An 18,315-nucleotide genomic window follows, 5' to 3' on the forward strand; every position below is an offset into this window, starting at 1 on the left:
GAAGTCCCCATAATAAGGTTAGAAATAAGATTAGTTTAGTTAAATAGATGTTTGATTGTGAGGTTTTTTTTTTAGTTGTGTTGTTGTGTATTGTATTAGTGTTTTGTTTTGTATTTTTTTGTTTTTTTTTAAAATACCAATAAATTCTTATATAAAAAAGGAAAGGACTCTTGCCTAAAACTCTATGAAGTATTGCTTCCAGACAGTGTAGATAGCACAGAGCTCGAGGGACCAATAATCTGACTCAGTATAGGCAACTTCCTATTTTCCTACCTGAAAATGTGTTCATGTGTTTCTTTTCCTCCTTTTTTTGTGGAGTGGGCACCGTGTATCCTTAGATTTAATCCAAAGCCAATTTTAAGACAGCAGTTGGAATTTAGAGGGAAATAAAATCACTTTGGCTAGGCTTGTTGTTGTTGTTGGCTAGGCTACCGAAACATTTTCTTGCGCGCGCGCGCACACACACACACAGAGAGAAATTTGTCCCTAAAGTTTGAAACAGAGATAATTCCTTCCAATATGAGATGACCCAGGACCACTCCAGTTGTGTGAGTTGCCAGGGTGAGTATCAGAGCACTAGGGAAAAACATGATATAAGGGATATGATACATATAGGGGATGAAGTGCATTTTTTAGGGGGAGCAGGGAATATACTTGTCTTACAGGTTAAATTTCTGAAAGTTTGTTTATTTAATTTATATCCCACCTGCTTTCTCTCCTCTCTCCTTTAATCCCCACGACAACCCGGTGAGGTAGGTCAGGCTGAAAGGCAGAGTGAGGCTAAGAGACTTCAAAGAAGTGTGACTAGCCCAAGGTCACCCAGCAGCTGCATGTGGAGGAGCGGGGAATCGAACCTGGTTCACCAGATTACGAGTCCACCGCTCTTTACCACTACACCACACTGGCTCTTTACGCTTTATGCTGCCTTGGGATTTGAACTCTGGTCTCCCAGGTCCTAGGCAGACACTCTAACCATTACACCGCTTTGGCGCCCTCTATGGCGCTTGGTAGAGTTGCAGCGGTGGCTGGTGTCCATTGAGATTGGCTAGGTGGAATGCAGGGAGCCCACAGTGGGTGGAGCTAGAGCCAGTGATAGGCGGAGCTAACTCATTCTGGTTTTGTCCCTATCCTCTCTGCTGCCAGGGGCAACACTGAGAGTCAGGAGGAGGAGGAGGAAGCTGACAGGTACCGCTACCAACCCCTGGCATGGCAAGTAAGCAGGAAGGCAAGCAGGCTAGGGCTGGATAAGACTCACCTGAGGGGCCCCACTTGCCCTAACCAACCAGCCTCCACAGTGTTAAGACCGGTCAGGCTTGGGTTCAAATCCGGATGACCATGACCCTCTTTGCCAGGCACCCCCAAACTTGGCCTTCCAGATGTTTTGGGATTACAACTCCCATCATTCCCAGCTAACAGGACTAGTGGTCAGGGATGATGGGAATTTTAGTCCCAAAACATCTGGAGGGCCGAGTTTTGCGATGCCTGCTTTTTGCCCTAACCTACCTGAGAGGGTGGGATGCAGGTGGTGCTGTGGTCTAAACCACTGAGCCTCTTGGGCTTGCTGATCAGAAGGTCGGCGGTTCGAATCCCTGCGACGGAGTGACCTCCCATTGTTTGGTCCCTGCTCCTGCCAACCTAGCAGTTCAAAAGCACACAGTGCAAGTAGATAAATGGGTAACACTCTGGCGGGAAGGTAAAGGCATTTCCATGTGCTGCTCAGGTTCGCCAGAAGCGGCTTAGTCATGCTGGCCACATGACCCGGAAGCTGTACGGCGGCACCCTCAGCCAGTAAAGCAAGATGAGCACTGCAACTCCAGAGTCGTCTGCAACTGGATCTAGCCCTGTTTAGGGAAGTTTTTAATCTGTGATATTTTAATGTATCTTAATATTTGTTGGAATGCGCCCAGAGTGACTGGGGAGACCCAGCCAGATGGGTGGGGTACAAATAATAAATTATTATTATTATTACTAATGGTCAGGGGTCCCTTTACCGGAGGGCGGTTGTGAGCATCGCAAAACTGAGCGCCGAGTGGCGGGGACCACCGGTGCCCCCTTGAGTTGCGTGGAGGAAGGGGATCATTAAACCTCCCCCCCCCGCGCCAAAAAAGTGGGGGAATCCTTGTTTACTACCAGACGCCGTGTGCGATGGGACTTATTTCACAGCATGCATGATGCCATGCATGAATGCCTGCCTGCCTGTCACAAGAGCGAAGAGCCACGCCGTAGCCTGCCTCCTTCTCGGTTGCAAGCGCCGAAGAGGCAGGAGCAGCAGGGAAGATTTTTTTTTAAAAAAATTTAATTTGCAGGCGCATTTCAGGCGGCGCGGCAGAAGCCGGGCTCGGTTGCACCGCGTCTGCGTGTGCAAGGGGTTTGTGTGCACGTGAGTGTGTGCGCTTCCCCCCCACCCTCCGTCCCCCCCCCAGCATCCCCGGCGTTGTGCATTCAGCAAGCCTTTTCTTTCGCGTCGCCGCGCCTCGCGCTCTCTCCCTGCTGGGCTGGCGAGCGAAGGAGACGCGGCTCCCCGCATTGGCTGCAGCCGCTGGCGCGCTCTGCCTCCCGGTAGGCTGCGCTGCGATCGTCGGCGCCGCGGGCTGGGAATCGCCCCCTTTCCTCCCCTCCCCTCCCAGCACCCCCCCCCCACCTACCCCCACCCCCCGAGTTAGGAGTTGCTACCGAGAGCGCTTCTCCACTCGGCACCAGTCCCGCGCTGCGCGCTGCGCCAGGAAGGCGAGAGAAAGCAAGCGGCGGCGACGCCGGCGTTTGGCTCCCCGTCTTTCCGCCCCCGTCCATGGATACGTTATGCAGAAGGGAAGCTGCGAAGCTCCGGAGCTGATCGGCCTCTTGGAAGGGTGCGTGAGCTGGGCTTTATTTATTTCCTTGAAAACAGGAGCATTGCTTTTAATTTGCCTGTATGAATGGGTTGGAGAGGGGGACCCTCGATGGAGTCAGCGTGGGGAGAGAGTTGCACGCGAAACTTTCACACACAGCCAGCCAGCCAGCCAACCAACCCCGTCCCATCTTTTTGTTGCAAACTTGCCACTGTTTGCAAAAAGCCCAGCCTCTCTCCGGCTGCCGCTTGCTAGCGTGGGAAGCGCCGGAACCCGCGCTAACGCGGTCCGGCTGGTTGCCTCTCCCCGCAGCGTGTTCGGAGAGGGTTGGTTTGCATCGAGATATCTATTTGCTTTCAAGTTGCAAAAAGAGAGAGGGGGGAAAGTTCGTGCTTGTTATATCTCTTCCCCCACCCGGAAAAAAAGAGAGAATACTCTTTCCCTAGTGCCCGATTTTATTTTATTTTAAAAGCAGTTGTACCGGGTTGCTAACTTGCTTCCTAGGTCTTTGCCTTCTCCTGCGTTTGGCGCGCGTGTGCTTTCCTCGTTGCAAACGGGGGATCCCCAGTTTAGGCAGTGCAAGGTGCAGAGCGGCGGCGGGTGTTGAAATTGGGTTCCCCCCCTTTTAAATTCTTTATTTATTGTGTTGGGTTTTGAGCGGCTGAATTCAAACGCGTTCGGAAGCGGGGAGGTTTTTGGATGCTGCCGGGGGTGGCCAGAGAGCTGGATTTCACCTGCTAACGCTGGAGTCGAGCGGCGGTCTCGCCTAGGAAGGGAGCATTTCTGCCGCGGGCGGGCGCGAGGAGCTGGGGAAGCAGCGGGGACCGGTGGATGTCTCGCCTGCTTGCAGAAAAAGACGACCGGAGAAGCGCATTTCTGCATTGCCAAAGGAGGTGTTGTGGGTGGGGAGAGAGACGTGAGAACCAGCCGCTTCTGCTTTGCAATCCTCGCTCGGTGCTGCGTCCCGGGAGCTGCTGGAGAGAGAAGGGCGCCTTGTTTGCATCTTCCGAAGCTGGGAACCTACCGGGGCGGGGAGTTCCGCGGGTGTGGAAGCGGGGAGGCTGCCTCGGCTGCGGCTCCTGGGGCGAGCCGGTGGGATTCCTTTGCCGGAGATTCCTCGCGGGGACCGCGCACAAAGGGGATTTGTGAGTGGAGAGACGGTGGTAGAAGATGCCCCAGGGCTGATTCCCCGCCTCCCGCAATAGTTCACAATGATCCCGCGCTCTCCATAGATAAGTGCGTGTGTCTTTCACGTATGGTAGTGATTTATGTGGAAATTGTGTGGTTTGTAATGTATGTTTCACTTATCCTTTATGACTGCTTCGGTTATGTTGTAGTTATGAGGGTTTTTTCAAGTTGTAAGCCGCCTCGAGCGTGGTTTGAACTGCGGAAAGGCGGCATACAAATAAAATTACGGATGCATGTATACGGGAGGATAGGGCTTACATCTGCCTAGCCCTGGCACTTTAGGTGGCAGGACTAATACGCTCCTGGAGCAAACCCGGAATAGATGCCCCTTGCCCCTGAGCTAGTGCAGAGTGCACTCCCCCCCATCGGTGTGTGGGTGTGGGTGTGTGTGTTGGAAATGGACAGTTTTCCAGATCGGAGGTGGAGAATCTTTCTAGGGGTCCATCAGCATCTCTTCCCTCTCCACACATTAAGGGCTGTTGAAATCAGCAAGCAAAGTTTGTGGTGGCTAGGAAACGGGGGGGGGGTGCAACCTTACACATGTACAATACTCAGAAGTCAACCCCTGTGGTATTCAGTGGGTCTTAACTCCCAGTTTAAGTGTGTATATTGGATTGCATCCTTAGAAACTCCCCCCCCCCAAAAAAACACCCAAAAACATTTGGCAGGGAGGCTGGGAAGCGGAAGGTCTTTTTTTGAGGGGGGGGGGAACAGACGGCAGCTGGCAGGTCATTCTTTCTCCCCCCAGCAGCCATAGTGGGGGTGGGAAGGCATAAGAGACCCCCTGACGCTTCTGCAGCTAATGATTTTAGCAGCTAAGGCAAAGGATTTTGTGAGCTTTGCTTCCAAGTTCCTAAAAAACAACCAAACCACCCCCCCCTCCCTCTGCGTTTGTGCATTTATTGTTCAACTTGGGTAAAACTCCTAAAACAAATCTAAAGTAACGGGTTTTCCAGATGGTGCTGTAACTTGTTGGTAAACGTTGCCTGGAAAGGTGCAAACCTGCCCCCCCCCTGCAGTTTCAGTGTGTTTTGAGATATCTTTTTACAAACTTTCTTTTGCAGCCGGATGGTGTGCAATGTTTGTTCAGAAGCAAGGCCCCCCCCCATCCCAATTCAATGAGGCTTTCTCCCAGGTAACTGGGGGTATAGGGTTGCAGCCCCTAGGGATTGCCGCCTTGTGATTTTTTATTTTTTTTTAAGGGAGGGGAGGGAGCAAGGAAATAATAAGGTGCAAACAAAGACTCTCCTTTAACTACCCACCGATCCTGTGAAGAGATTAAGCTGAGATAGTTGCCTGCTTTTGTGGATCCTTTCTCCTTCGCTTTCTCTCTGTTCCTGCTCCTGGCTTTGTTGTTGGGAGAAATTTGTTCCCTCCACCGTCCCACATCCAATTAAAAGGAATGCAAGTGTAAGGGAGCACAAAGGCATGGAAATAGGAATACGTAGTAATAATAATAATAATACATTCTCTGCACCCAGGGCAGTCCCCCCCTTCACCTTATTTCAAAGAAATTGCTCCTTTCTGTCTCATTGCATAGCGCTTATTCCTTTCATTGCTATCAAACAACCACGTTTGTTTGGTTTTTTTGCAGCATCCTCTTGTTGCCTTTTTGTGCTGTCAAAATCTCTGAACCAGCTTCATCCAGGCTTATTCTCCGCAGGCACATGGCATTGAACTTCCTTCAGCGTTTAGCAAGTGTTTTTTTCCTTTATCTCTCTCTCACACACACACACACAAAAAGCAAGCTGCCCTGGCTCTTAACTTTATGAGCGGTTGCTCAGGTTGCTGTTGGTATAAGGGACTTGCAAAGAGAGAGGTCTGCCGGATTTAGAAAGGGGGGAAAGATCAACTGTTCAGTAACAGCTGAACGGAGACTGTTTTCTTGAAAAAGCTGCACTCTCATTCACACACACACACACACACACACTGTCCCTGAGAAGAGGCATTGAAACATTAGCAGAGGGAGAATCTTTGGCTGGAATCCTCAGCTTCCTTAGCTGGGAGGAAACCTTGTACAATTCAACAAGACTTGCTTCTGCAGGGATGTGGTGAGGACTGTGCTGTACTGGTGGTGGTGAAGTGGTAAGAGTGCCCGGCTGAGACCTTGCAGACCCAGGTTCAAATCCTGATTCGGTTGCATAGCTCGCGGGTGACCTTGATTCCTTCTGAGCCTACCTTGCAGGGCTGTTGCAGAGCATCGAAAGAGCAAGGAGCACTGTGCATGTTGCCCCGGTCTCTTTAAAGAGGGAGGTTGGGAAAAGCAGAAGTTTCAGAGACTATGCATAGAGGCTTTTGCAGGGAAATGAAGGCACCAGCAAACATTTTGAATAATAATAATAATAATAATAATAATAATAATAATAATAATTTTATTTATACCCCGCCCTTCCCAGCCAGAAAACCGGTTTTTAAAGTGTGTTCCTTTAAAAAAAAAAGAAAAGATTGTCAACTTAACTGCGTTTGTCATGAGAACTCATTCCAGCCACTAACTCACTTAGCCGTAGACAAACGGTTAGACTCAACACATTTCTGTAATAGGAGGAGGACAAAATTCACTGGACGTCTGGGGTTGTTGTAAAGTCGTCGTCGTCGTCCCCCCCCCCCATCCTGTGCAGAATTAGGCAGTGAGAAGATGCATGTGCAAAGGCAACACTTAACCCATCCATGGGTTAAAGTCTGCATAAGGGAGAGACACAGGCAGAGGGCTCTTCAACCTCTCTCCTGCTAGTGTGGATCGCTCCACACAGTAACTCCTGCAAAAGACACAGGCAGAGGGCTCTTGAAACTCGTCTCTTAGTGTGGATTGCACAAAACCTGACAGTTGGCACTGCCCTACAGACCTCCTCAGGTGTTAAAATTGAAGGAGGCTGGCCTCTTGGTAGTCACAAACATGACAACCACACACCTGAAGCTGGGGGGGTTACTGGTGGGCCAGGAGAGGACCTTCTTTGTGGAATTCACTCCCCACAGAGGTGTGTGGCACCTTCACTATATAAAGGTAAAGGGACCCCTGACCATCAGGTCCAGTCGTGTCCGACTCTGGGGTTGCGGCGCTCATCTCGCTCTATAGGCCGAGGGAGCCGGCGTTTGTCTGCAGACAGCTTCCGGGTCATGTGGCCAGCATGACAAAGCCGCTTCTGGCGAACCACAGCAGCGCACGGAAACGCCGTTTACCTTCCCGCCGGAGCGGTCCCTATTTATCTACTTGCACTTTGACGTGCTTTCGAACTGCTAGGTGGGCAGGAGCTGGGACCGAGCAATGGGAGCTCACCCTGTGGCAGGGATTCGAACTGCTGACCTTTTGATCAGCAAGCCCTAGACTCTGTGGTTTAACCCACAGCGCCACCTGGGTCCCTCTTCACTATATAGTCTTCCTCATATGCTGAAGACACACCTCTTTACTCCAGACTTCTTATTAATTATTATTTATTAAATTTGTATACCACTGTTATACCTGTAGATCTCGGGGCACTTAGCAACTTGAGGGTGATAGTTTTAGGACCCACCCAGTTTGAGATTATCGTCATGAAATGTTTCTATTGCTATATTTTGCATTGTTGTGACACACCCTGGGACCTTACGGTGAAGGGCAGGAAATAAATAAAACCAAGTAACGATTGTTCAGTGTTGGCCGTCCTTAGTGCATAGTGAAACTAAATATTTGAATAGTGGTTCAAAAATGGAGACACCCCCCCCCCCCCATTTAGTCAGTGGTTCTGGATCGGCAAAGTGTGCCCCATCAATTCCATATACTGTATTGTGAGTGCAGAGTCAGATGTTTGTAGGTATTAATCATACTAACAAAAAGATATGCGGGGCTTATTTATTTCCCTAATGAAATATTTGTACTTCTTCCTTTTGACAACAGCCCTCTGGGCAGCTTACATTATTATTTAAAATAACAAGAGTTAATCAATAAAGTGACACAAATGGATTTTTTTAAAATGTTAAACAGCAGCAGCACAAGAAAAAAAGAGGGTTGAATTAATTGAACCTAGTAAATAAATCTGCTTTCATCTGTGGCTTAAAAACAGGCAAACAAACAGGATGGTGTGGTTTAGTGGTTGGCGTAACAGGCTGGGATTCAGGAGGCACACATTCGGTTCCCTCCTCTGCCATGAGCTCCACTGGTGGATGTTGAACTATCTCTGTCTAGTCTACATTGCAGGGTTGTTGTGAGGATGAAATGTGAATAAAGCTCCATATATGTTGACATCAGCCCCTTGGGCGGGGGGGAAGGATGGGATTGTAATTGAAGTCAAAATAAAGATATTTGTATGTATAGCAATCACAGAGCTTCATAAGATTGGGGGGGGGGGCACATGGTTTGCCAGTAGTGCATGTGAAAATGATCTAGGGGTCTTGGTGGACCACAAGCTTAGCATGAATCAACAGTGTGATGCAGCAGCAAAAATGGCAAATGCTATTCTAGGCTGCATCAACAAAAGTCTAGTGTCCAGATCAGGGGAAATAATAATAGCACTCTATTCTGCCTTGGTCAGACCACACCTGGAATACTATATCCAGTTCTGGGTACCACAATTTTTGTTGACAAGGTTGATTGTGTTCAGAGGAGGGTGATCAAGGTTCTGGAAACCAGGCCTTATGAAGAACTCTCGAAGGAGCTGGGTATGTTTAGCCTGGAAAAGAGGAGACGGAGAGGAGATAGGATAGCCAACTTCAAGTATCTCAGGTGTTGTCGCGTGGAGGATGGAGCAAGCTTGTTTTCTCCTGCTCTGGAGGGTAGGACTTGAACCAATGGATTCAAGTTACAAGGAAGGAGATTCTGACTAAATACCTGGAATAACTTTCTGATGGTAAGAGCTGTTTGACAGTGGAAACAATCTCTCTTGGGAGGTTGTGGTCTCTCCTTCCTTGGAGAGCAGGTTGGATGGCCATCTGTCATGGATGCTTGAGCTGAGATTCCTGCATTGCAGGGGGTTGGACTAGATGACCCTCGGGGTCCCTTCCAACTGTATGCGTTTGTAAGCTGCTTGTAATCCTCACAACAATGCTGAATAGAAGAGCAGCATTATTATTTGCATATTGTGGCTATTGTTTCCTGGTGGGCCTTTGGAACTTGGGCAATATGGTATGATTTTTGTACACTTTGAAGTATATATCTAAGCATGTTTATATTATATTATATTTATATTATTATATTATAGTATATTATATATCTGATCAGAAAGATGCATCGTCTTATTTGGGACTCAACTCTCATTCCATGGAGCCTTGACAAAATCCAGTGGCAATGCACATGGAGGGAGAAATGTTACATTATGTTATGTGCAAGAGTGCAGAATTCGTGTGGATTTTGCAGGAGCTAAGCAAGAGGGGAAAAGCAGCGGATTGTAGCCTGCTTCTGTGCAGCAGTCTCCCCCCCCCCCCCGAGCCTCTGTGGGCATTGCACATCTCAGTTAACACACTTCTCAGGTATTCCATTGTGGAGGAGAAATGTTGCTTAGAGATGGCTCTTAGGGGCTGTGCTGTGTTATTTACTAGCAGTAATAACAGAGAAGATGGCTGCAGTGCTGTCCTTAATGCCACTCACCTCTTTTGCCCGTGTCTTCCTTGTTTGCTACTCGGCCCCCTCTTTCTTTCTCTCCCTCCATCTTCACCACAGACAGCATCTGTTGTGCCGGAGTCCTCTTCAGTGCCATTATCCAGGACTGCAGTATGACCCGCCGCAACCCTGTTTGATGCATTGTGTCAGGGTGATAACAAGGAACAGGCCAGTTGTGCAAGAGTTCTGGGCCTTGCAGCTCTGCCTGAACTGGCACATGAGTCTCTATCCTGCTTCTAATGGAAGTTGCCTTTGGAGTTTGTACAGCAGTGAGAATCTGTTTGCTCGGGATTATAGGGAGATTTCCACATACACACACCCCACACCCTAATGCATGAAAGCAGGTGAAAGGGCCCAGAATCCATTTCGTGCATCGTGCATCTAGGCGCCAATGCGCCCTGTTCTCTGCAGCTGAACACATGCTCAGCAGGGGGCTTGGCTAACAGCAGATGTATTGCTGGTGAGTTGTAGGATAGCTTGTGCAGACCCATTATGTGTTCGATGGATGTGTGTGATGGGTTGTGTTAACGCCCCTCCCCGTCAAATTATAACTGGAGTTGCCAGCATTTTTGGAGTATTTGGGATTCTGAGGAAGCGTGGTTGGTGCCAGGCACAAAATGGTTGCTGTGGGGGCAAGTTACGTTACAAAATGGCTGCCACATCCAAAGAGATGATGAGGCGGCCTATTATCAGCCCCTTACCCAGTCACTGGGGAGGGGGTGGAAGACATCTATACTGGGAGGGTATTGCTTTTGTTGATTCGTTTGTTGTTATGTTACATATTGTGTGCTTTTATGCTGTAAACTGCCCCATGATCTTTGATTGAAAGGCGGTACAGTCATACTTTGGGTTACGGCCGCTTCAGGTTGCACGATTTCGGGTTGCGCACTGCACCGAACCGGGAAGTACTGGAACAGGTTACTTCTGGGTTTCAGCGCTTGCGCAGAAGCGCTAAATTGCGCTTTGCGCATGCGCCGAATCACAGCATGCACAGACGTGGCGCTGTGGGTTGCGACCACTGTGGGTTGCGAGTGTGCCTCCCGCACAGATCACGTTCGCAACCTGAGTGTCTACTGTATAGAAATCTAATCACACTATTACCAATTGTACAGCAAAACCCTTCGCCCCTCTTCCGTTCAGACTGGATAAGAGGGTTGGGTGACCAGTCTTGGCATCCAATGAAACGTGGCCATGTTTAAGGGGGTGTGGTCAGCAGGGTGGATTTGATTTAAATCAAATCCATTTAAATTACGTTTTAAATCACTAGTCAGTAAGACTTGGTTTAAATCATATTTTTTTTACAGAAAGACTCATTTTTGCTGGTATAATCTTAATATTTACAAACAGATGAAGGTTTCATTTTTGGAATAATAAATTTCCAGAGTAGTTTTTACAGCTATATCAAACATTACTGATTTTCTTATACTATTAGAAATACATAGGCAGATAATTATGAAATTATTTTGAGCTTTAATAAGTTAACTGTTTATATGTGGACAACTTTTCTGCTGTACTTTGTTGCAAGGAGAAAAACAACCATTTCCTTAATAACAATTTAAAGAATTTATTTAACTAAAACAATAACATTATAGCATATGTTCAATGTTTATTAACTGATGTGGTTAAATAGTTTTTGTTTTTGTTTTTTTGTTTATAAAAAAACTTAGACTTTTTAGCACATATGAAAATCTTAATACAAATCCTTATTTCCTGATGAACAGCCTTTGGACTACATTGTAACTTAAATAGAAAACTATCTTTAGAAAGATTTTTCCTCCAAAAGCATTTTATTTTAAAAATCCAATTTAGATTAAAAAAAAAATCTGACTTTAAAAAAAAAATCATTGATTTTTATCCACCCTGGTGCTCAGTGAAGGAAGGGCCAAGCCAATGCAAACAGGCAGCGAGCAGGAATGCCTCTCAAAGCGTTTTCTGAGGGGAGGTTGGCACCGAAAGCCCGGTATTGAAAAGTCGGCAAAGGTGGACAGAGTGAGTCCTTTATAGACCCTGAAATGATGCCAAAGATGGTTCCTGCCCTATCTCAAGTGGAGAGGGGATTTCGAAGTCTGGGCGCCATCTTGGAAAAGGCAATGTGCATCTGTGCAGGTGGTGGAACAACCAGAAGGCCTTGTTCTGCAGATCTTCAGGAAACAGGTAGGCCTGTGTGAATCTTCGGCCTGCAACAACGGTCCTTAGGGATGAATCCAGACATAACGCAGCTTTCATCCACCTGTGCGTTCATAGGATTAACCGTGTGTGTTTGTGTGTTTTGCTTTGTTGGGGGGGCATCCATTGTTTATCCCTCCGTTCCCAAAACGGTGGTATTCGTCGGCCGTTGAGTCTGATTCTGGGACGGTTGGATGCAAAGGGGATTTTACTGTGAGACAGTATAGGATTACAGTGGGCTGGTAACTTCAAGAATTCTCATGGTGGCATCAGCAAAATCGGGGGATTTCCCCCGACAGAAGTATTTGTTGGTATCAAGTTACGCGCGTGCAAGTTGGGTGGGGCAAGCCAGGAGTTCTGTTTATTTTTGAGAAGCGTGAGTGAGAAATGATGTTTTGCATGCTGGTGTTGAAAATATATAATAAAGCTTGCTGGGACTTGCCCGGTGTAATCCGATTTCAAGTAATATTTCACTCGTTTTGACCATCTCACCTGCTACAACACCTCTTTTTTCTTTCCGTGCTTCAAAGATTGTTTTGGCTGCTGAAAAGTAGCATCATTTGGAGGGGGAGGGGAATGGTGAATTTTAATTGTAGCTTCAGGACTAAGTGAACCAAATTCCAAACTGACTGATAGACTGCACCCACTTGGAAGTTGTAAAAAAAAAAAAAAAGGTTAAACTAAAGGGATGGGGGGGGGGAAGAATACATTTTCTTTTCTTTTCTTTTTTGCAGTTGGCCAACCTAATGCTCTCAAACTTGCTAGCAGATTGGAACACGACTTCTGGTCTTTGGATTTCGCAACACATTTCCCGATGCACACGGAAATATGTATGTTGCATAAAATATGCATATAAAGTGTGATTTTTTTACTGGCGAATGCACTGAAAAAAGCGTGCAAATTTACGTGAAAAGTGCACACAGTATGTACACAACGCGTACAATGGGTCACGATGCAATGGTATGCAAGGGGTTGGACGCAATGGAACAGATCCATGACTGAGAGCCGCCGAAAGTGAAACAGGATGGAATTAGCCGCTCAGCCCGTTCTTAGTTAAGCATAACCCTCTTCCACTTTATTAGCATTCGAAGTTTCGTAATCAATGGCCATTTATTAAAATATTAATTTCTAATTTAACACCATATCTTGCCTTAGAAGCACCTGAGCACATACAGGTGAGGATTAAGTGCAGAGTGTGAAGTGGATGTAATGAGAGTGTAAATGCCAGCTTTGCCTTGGGATACGAGGCTCTGACACACTGGGCCCTTCAGTAACATCTCGCTTTGCATATACAAATTGTTATGGCATTTAAGCACTCTCAAAGAAGGAAGAGCTAGGCATTGCTTCAGGGCGGAACATTTCAATGGCTCTCTGATTGAAATGCGTCCTTGACGCTGTTTAACACTGAAGTTTTGGAATCCATCTTCCTAGGCGTTAGGGTTAGAATCAGAGCATCATAGAGCGGGAAGGGATCCCAAAGCCCATCTCGTCCACACTCCTGTAGTTCTTCATGTGCAACTTGGGTGGGTTTTAATAAGTAGCAGAGGACATTAATTGCAGTTTATCCCTCCATTCGCTCTTGTTCTGCGTTGACTGTTGCATTGAATCCCCAATTATTACAATTGCATAAAATTACAGCAGTACCTTGGAAGTCGAATGGAATCTGTTCTGGAAGACCTTTTGACTTCCAAATAATAATAATTTATTATTTATACCCCGCCCATCTGGCTGGATCTCCCCGGCCACTCTGGGCGGCTTCCAACAAATATCAAAATACAATACAAAGTCACAGATTAAAAACTTCCCTAAACAGGGCTGCCTTCAGGTATTTTCTAAATGACAGGTAGTTGTTTATCTCTCTGACCCCTGATGGGAGAGTGTTCCACAGGGCAGGTGCCACTACAGAGAAGGCCCTCTGCCTGGTTCCCTGTAGCTTTGCTTCTTGCAGTGAGGGAACCGCCAGAAGGCCCTTGGCACAGAACGATGGGGGTGGAGACACTCCTTCAGGTATACAGGACCGAGGCCGTTTAGGGCTTTAAAGGTCAACACCAACACTTTGAATTGTGCTTGGAAACGTACTTGGTGCCAATGTAGATCTCTCAGGACCGGTGTTATGTGGTCCCGGCGGCCACTCCCAGTCACCAGTCTAGCTGCCGCATTCTGGATTAATTGCAGTTTCCGGGTCACCTTCAAGGGTAGCCCCATGTAGAGCGCATTTCAGTAGTCCAAGCGGGTGATAACTAGAGCATGTACCACTCTGGCGAGATAGTCTGCGGGCAGGTAGGGTCTCAGCCTGCGTACCAGATGGAGCTGGTAGACTTGGTTTGGAAACCAAGGCGCGTCTTCTGATTGGCTGCAGGAAGCTCCTGCAGCCAATTAGAAGCCATGTCGGACGTTCGGGTTCCAAAGAACGTTCGCAAACTGGAACTGTCACTTCCAGGTTTGCGGCATTCGGGAGCCAAAACGACCGAGTACCAAGGCCTTCGGGATCCAAGGTATTGTAGAATTTTAGATGGTTGTATATTCATAGAAGGAGAAATGGCTGTGATTCTCATGAAGGCACTCTGCATCTCTTATTTTTCCCTAACCCTAATGTCTTTGCACCTCTGAATTTGCCTCTGCACTACTTCCATCTCCCAACCCTGCAGCAGATAAAGGTGTTTCCCCCCCCCCCCAAACCTCCCTCAATTTTTCTGTTTTTTCCTTCTCTGGCAATATTGGAAGGTATTGGTGCTTTTGAAGTCAATGAAGAAGAAGGAAACCCAACCTCAATCAACTCTGATGGGTCAATGTCAGGGCCTAGATTAGCCATGGATGTTTCCGGGATTAGTCATGATATGTGCCAAACCTCATTAGTTTTAAACACACGTTTAAACCAGGGCATGATCCGGCTGCAGCTAAGCACTTTTAAAGGCCTACTGACTCCAACTGGGGGGGGGGGGAGAGATTTGGGGATGTGCTTAACTGCCCATTGAAAGGAAAGGGATTTAGATATGCTTAACTTTTTGACTACACCGTGCTCTGAGAAACCAAAGCACGTTTGACATTTCACAGCCATAATATTTAAACAGATTATTTCAGCCCTGTCAACGTGAGAAATAAGTATGCATGTACTTTAAAAAATAATAATCACAATCATAATCTTGGTGTCTTCATAGACTGGGAGGGGGGAGAAAGAGAGGAGGGTTCACCTGCTTTCTCAAATCCCAGTTGACTTCTAAGTTTTGAATGAGTTAATCCAGATGAAGAGAACATCTTTCTGCACCCCGGGGCGGGGGGGGGGGGGGAATAAGAAAACCCTTGCTGCCATCCTGCAGAGACTTAGGTTGCTGAATTCGCATTGAAGATGCCGGAATATAAGAAGCCTAATTATGTGCAGGATTTCAGCCAAAAGTTGGATTATCACTTCAGCAGGGATGCTGATGGAAGACTTCTGCCAGTTCAGCGGTGTGATTTTCCTTAACACCTCATTAGCAATGCGCACCTCATGACTATTATTGGATACCCACGTTCTCCTAACCTCTTTTTGCTGAACATTTCAGCATCGGCTTGCTTGCTGCACCACCACGGCCTAATCTCTGCAACACTTTGGCAGAACCACTGTGAGGAGCCCAAAATATGGTATTGCAACTAACAGTTCCTGCCTCCTCCGCCTGAGGAGCTTTTTTGCTTTTATATTTATTTGTTTTGTTTTTATAATTATATTTGCATACCACCCTTCATCCATAGATCTCAGGGCGGCCTTAGCTTTCTTTTTTCAGTTTTTGAGAGTAAGTCCACCAGTGGCTTTTAGTTCTAATGGCCTAATAGAACCTCCATATTCAGAGACAGTGTATCACTGAACAGTGTTAGGAACTCAGCTATATAAGCTAGGTGCCAAATGGCTCCTTATTTAAACCAAGGCTGCAGTCGCCAAAACCGAATGTCTAGTTGCCGTTTTTTGGGCAAGACGGCTGCAGTGTCTTGTTTTTCAAACAATGGACTGACTGTCATTGATTCTCAGTTAAGCATCTGGCTAGCTCAGATGACAACCTTGAGCTAGGTTAAGAGCTTTGAGAACTTAAAAGAGGAAAAGTAAGTTGATCCAGGGACAGTCCACGTATTTATCGGCCCATTCCGACCTCTTTTTCTTAATGGTGACACGGACCATTCATAACGTGAGGATATTCTTCAGAACTGTGAGCAGGGGAGTGGGCTGGGGTAAGTAACGGCAAGGGACAACAATTAACTATAACGTTGTTCACGGCTCCTGCTCAAGCTGCACAGAAAGAGCATTTTGGACCCTGAAGTTCAATTGAATTGTGCAGATGAAATATGTTGTTGTTGTTTAGTCGTTTAGTCGTGTCCGGCTCTTCAAGACCCCATGGACCAGAGCACGCCAGGCACTCCTGTCTTCCACTGCCTCCTGCAGTTTGGTCAGACTCATGTTTGTAGCTTCGAGAACACTGTCCAGCCACCTCATCCTCTGTCGTTCCCTTCTCCTTGTGCCCTCCATCATTCCCAACATCAGGGTCTTTTCTAGGGTGTCTTCTCTTCTCATGAGGTGGCCAAAGTATTGGAGCCTCAGCTTCAGGATCTGTCCTTCCATTGAGCACTCAGGGCTGATTTCCTTCCAAATGGATAGGTTTGCAGTCCATGGGACTCTCAAGAGTCTCCTCCAGCACCATAATTCAAAAGCATCAATTCTTCAGCGATCAGACTTTTTTATCGTCCAGCTCTCACTTCCATACATCACTACTGGGAAAACCATAGCTTTAACTATACAGACCTTTTACAGGTAGGTAGCTGTGTTGGTCTGCCATAGTCAAAACAAAATAAAATAATAAAAAATTCCTTCCAGTAGCACCTTAGAGACCAACTAAGTTTGTTCTTGGAAGTGTGCATGCACACCAATGCTCATACCAAGAACAAACTTAGTTGGTCTCTAAGGTGCTACTGGAAGGAATTTTTTATTTTTTATTTTGTTTATACAGACCTTTGTCGGCAAGGTGATGTCTCTGCTTTATAAGATGCTGTCTAGGTTTGTCATTGCTTTTCTCCCAAGAAGCAGATGTCTTTGATAGAATTCTAGAGGATGTGCTATCCAGATCCCCAGGCATGCACCTCCAAATGGTGGAGATGCCAGGTGCCATCCTGGCACCTGGATATCTTCACTTGGTTGCACGTGGTCGAAAGCTAGGTGCAAAATGCGCCTGGCTAATTTCTAACGCTGTCACTGAATATCGCTTGGTGTGGTTGCAATCGTTGAAGGGAGGGCTGTTTCTTTCAATCCATCCTTGTGTGTTTCCCAGAAGCATCAAGTTGGCCCTTATGGAAAGCAGGATGCTGGCCAAAGTGCACATTTGGTCTGATGCAGCAGGGCTCCTTTTGCCATGGTTCAGGCGGCCAGACTCTGCATTCGGCATCTGCGTTTTTCTGTGTTGTGAGTTTGCAGCTTCAAACATGCATCCACTACCGTGCACATGTCAAAATAGCCTTGTTATCATTTTAAGGACTCTTGTTGCTTTTGCTACTTCTCTTCCTCCCGCGCTTTCAGATACCCTCGCGCCTGCATTTTCTGATCTATCACTTACTCCTCTGAAACAGACAGTCCGCTCTCCTACTGTCGCATAAGTGCATATTAGCGGATCATTGTTGATGTTGCTTCCCCCTTTCAGGACCCAGGCTAACAATTTTTTGCTTGATAGGGTCCCCCCCCCCCCGCAGTATTCAATTTCTTCCTTGAATGCTGTGTCCATCAATTTGCCTGCTATATCTACTATAGCCTGGACTGGACCACATCAGTGCAGTGTGTGTATGTGTGTGTGTGTGTTTGTGTGTGTGTGTGTGTGTGTGTGTGTGTGTAGATTTTGCTGCATAAGTAACAACCCGGGCAATTTTGTCATCAGCTTTTTTTAAAAAAAACAAACAAACAAACCACACACACACAGATGTATGCATTTTCGCACTGATGGAGAAATGACTTTTTGTGCTGTTTTGAAAATGTCGATAATATACTGTTCTGATATAGCTTTGGCTGGCACACTGGTATCAGCCCGTAACTCTGAAATTGGAGACATTGAGGATGATGGACATTTAGAGGCCGGCGTGTCTGCTATGGAGCCTGCAACAATCTTTTCAGTGCAGTCACACGTACTCATTTAGTATTAGTAATGCAACGCTGAGCACTCCCATATAGTCATGCGGAGATTTGGGATCTGACACTTTCGGATTCTGAATGCTCCTGTCACATCATTTTCCAGATGTAATTTGGGGTAGGGATGGGCAGGAAAGAACATGCAATGGTTGCCATGCTGGCATGTGATGTTGTACTGTGTGCACACAGCGCCCGTTACTTATTTTTTATTTAATTTATTGCAAGGAGCTGAAGGTGGCATATGTGGTTCTTCCCATTCATTTAACCCCAAAACAACTCGGCAAAGGAGCTTAGGCTGAGAGATGGGGACTGGTCCCAAGGTCACCCAGTGAGCTGCATGTGGGAATTTGAACCCAAGTCCTTGTCCAGTTTCTCTGGTTTGCACATGTGCCAAAAAAAAAGGTTGCGGTGTGATCCCTTTGCTTGGC

At 46.9% G+C, this 18,315-nt stretch overlaps 1 protein-coding gene across 1 annotated transcript in view; it reads left to right on the plus strand.

The window, feature by feature from the left end:
* Positions 1-2,746: 2,746 nt before the first annotated feature.
* Positions 2,747-18,315, plus strand: part of FAT3 (FAT atypical cadherin 3) — a 443,200-nt gene continuing 427,631 nt past the window's right edge. The window contains exon 1 of the mRNA XM_033146109.1: positions 2,747-2,849. The gene's annotated coding sequence lies outside the window, so the exon portion shown is untranslated. The remainder of the gene's footprint in view (positions 2,850-18,315) is intronic.

The sequence above is a fragment of the Lacerta agilis genome, chromosome 4 (assembly GCF_009819535.1).
Source record: "Lacerta agilis isolate rLacAgi1 chromosome 4, rLacAgi1.pri, whole genome shotgun sequence".
NCBI lineage: Eukaryota > Metazoa > Chordata > Lepidosauria > Squamata > Lacertidae > Lacerta > Lacerta agilis.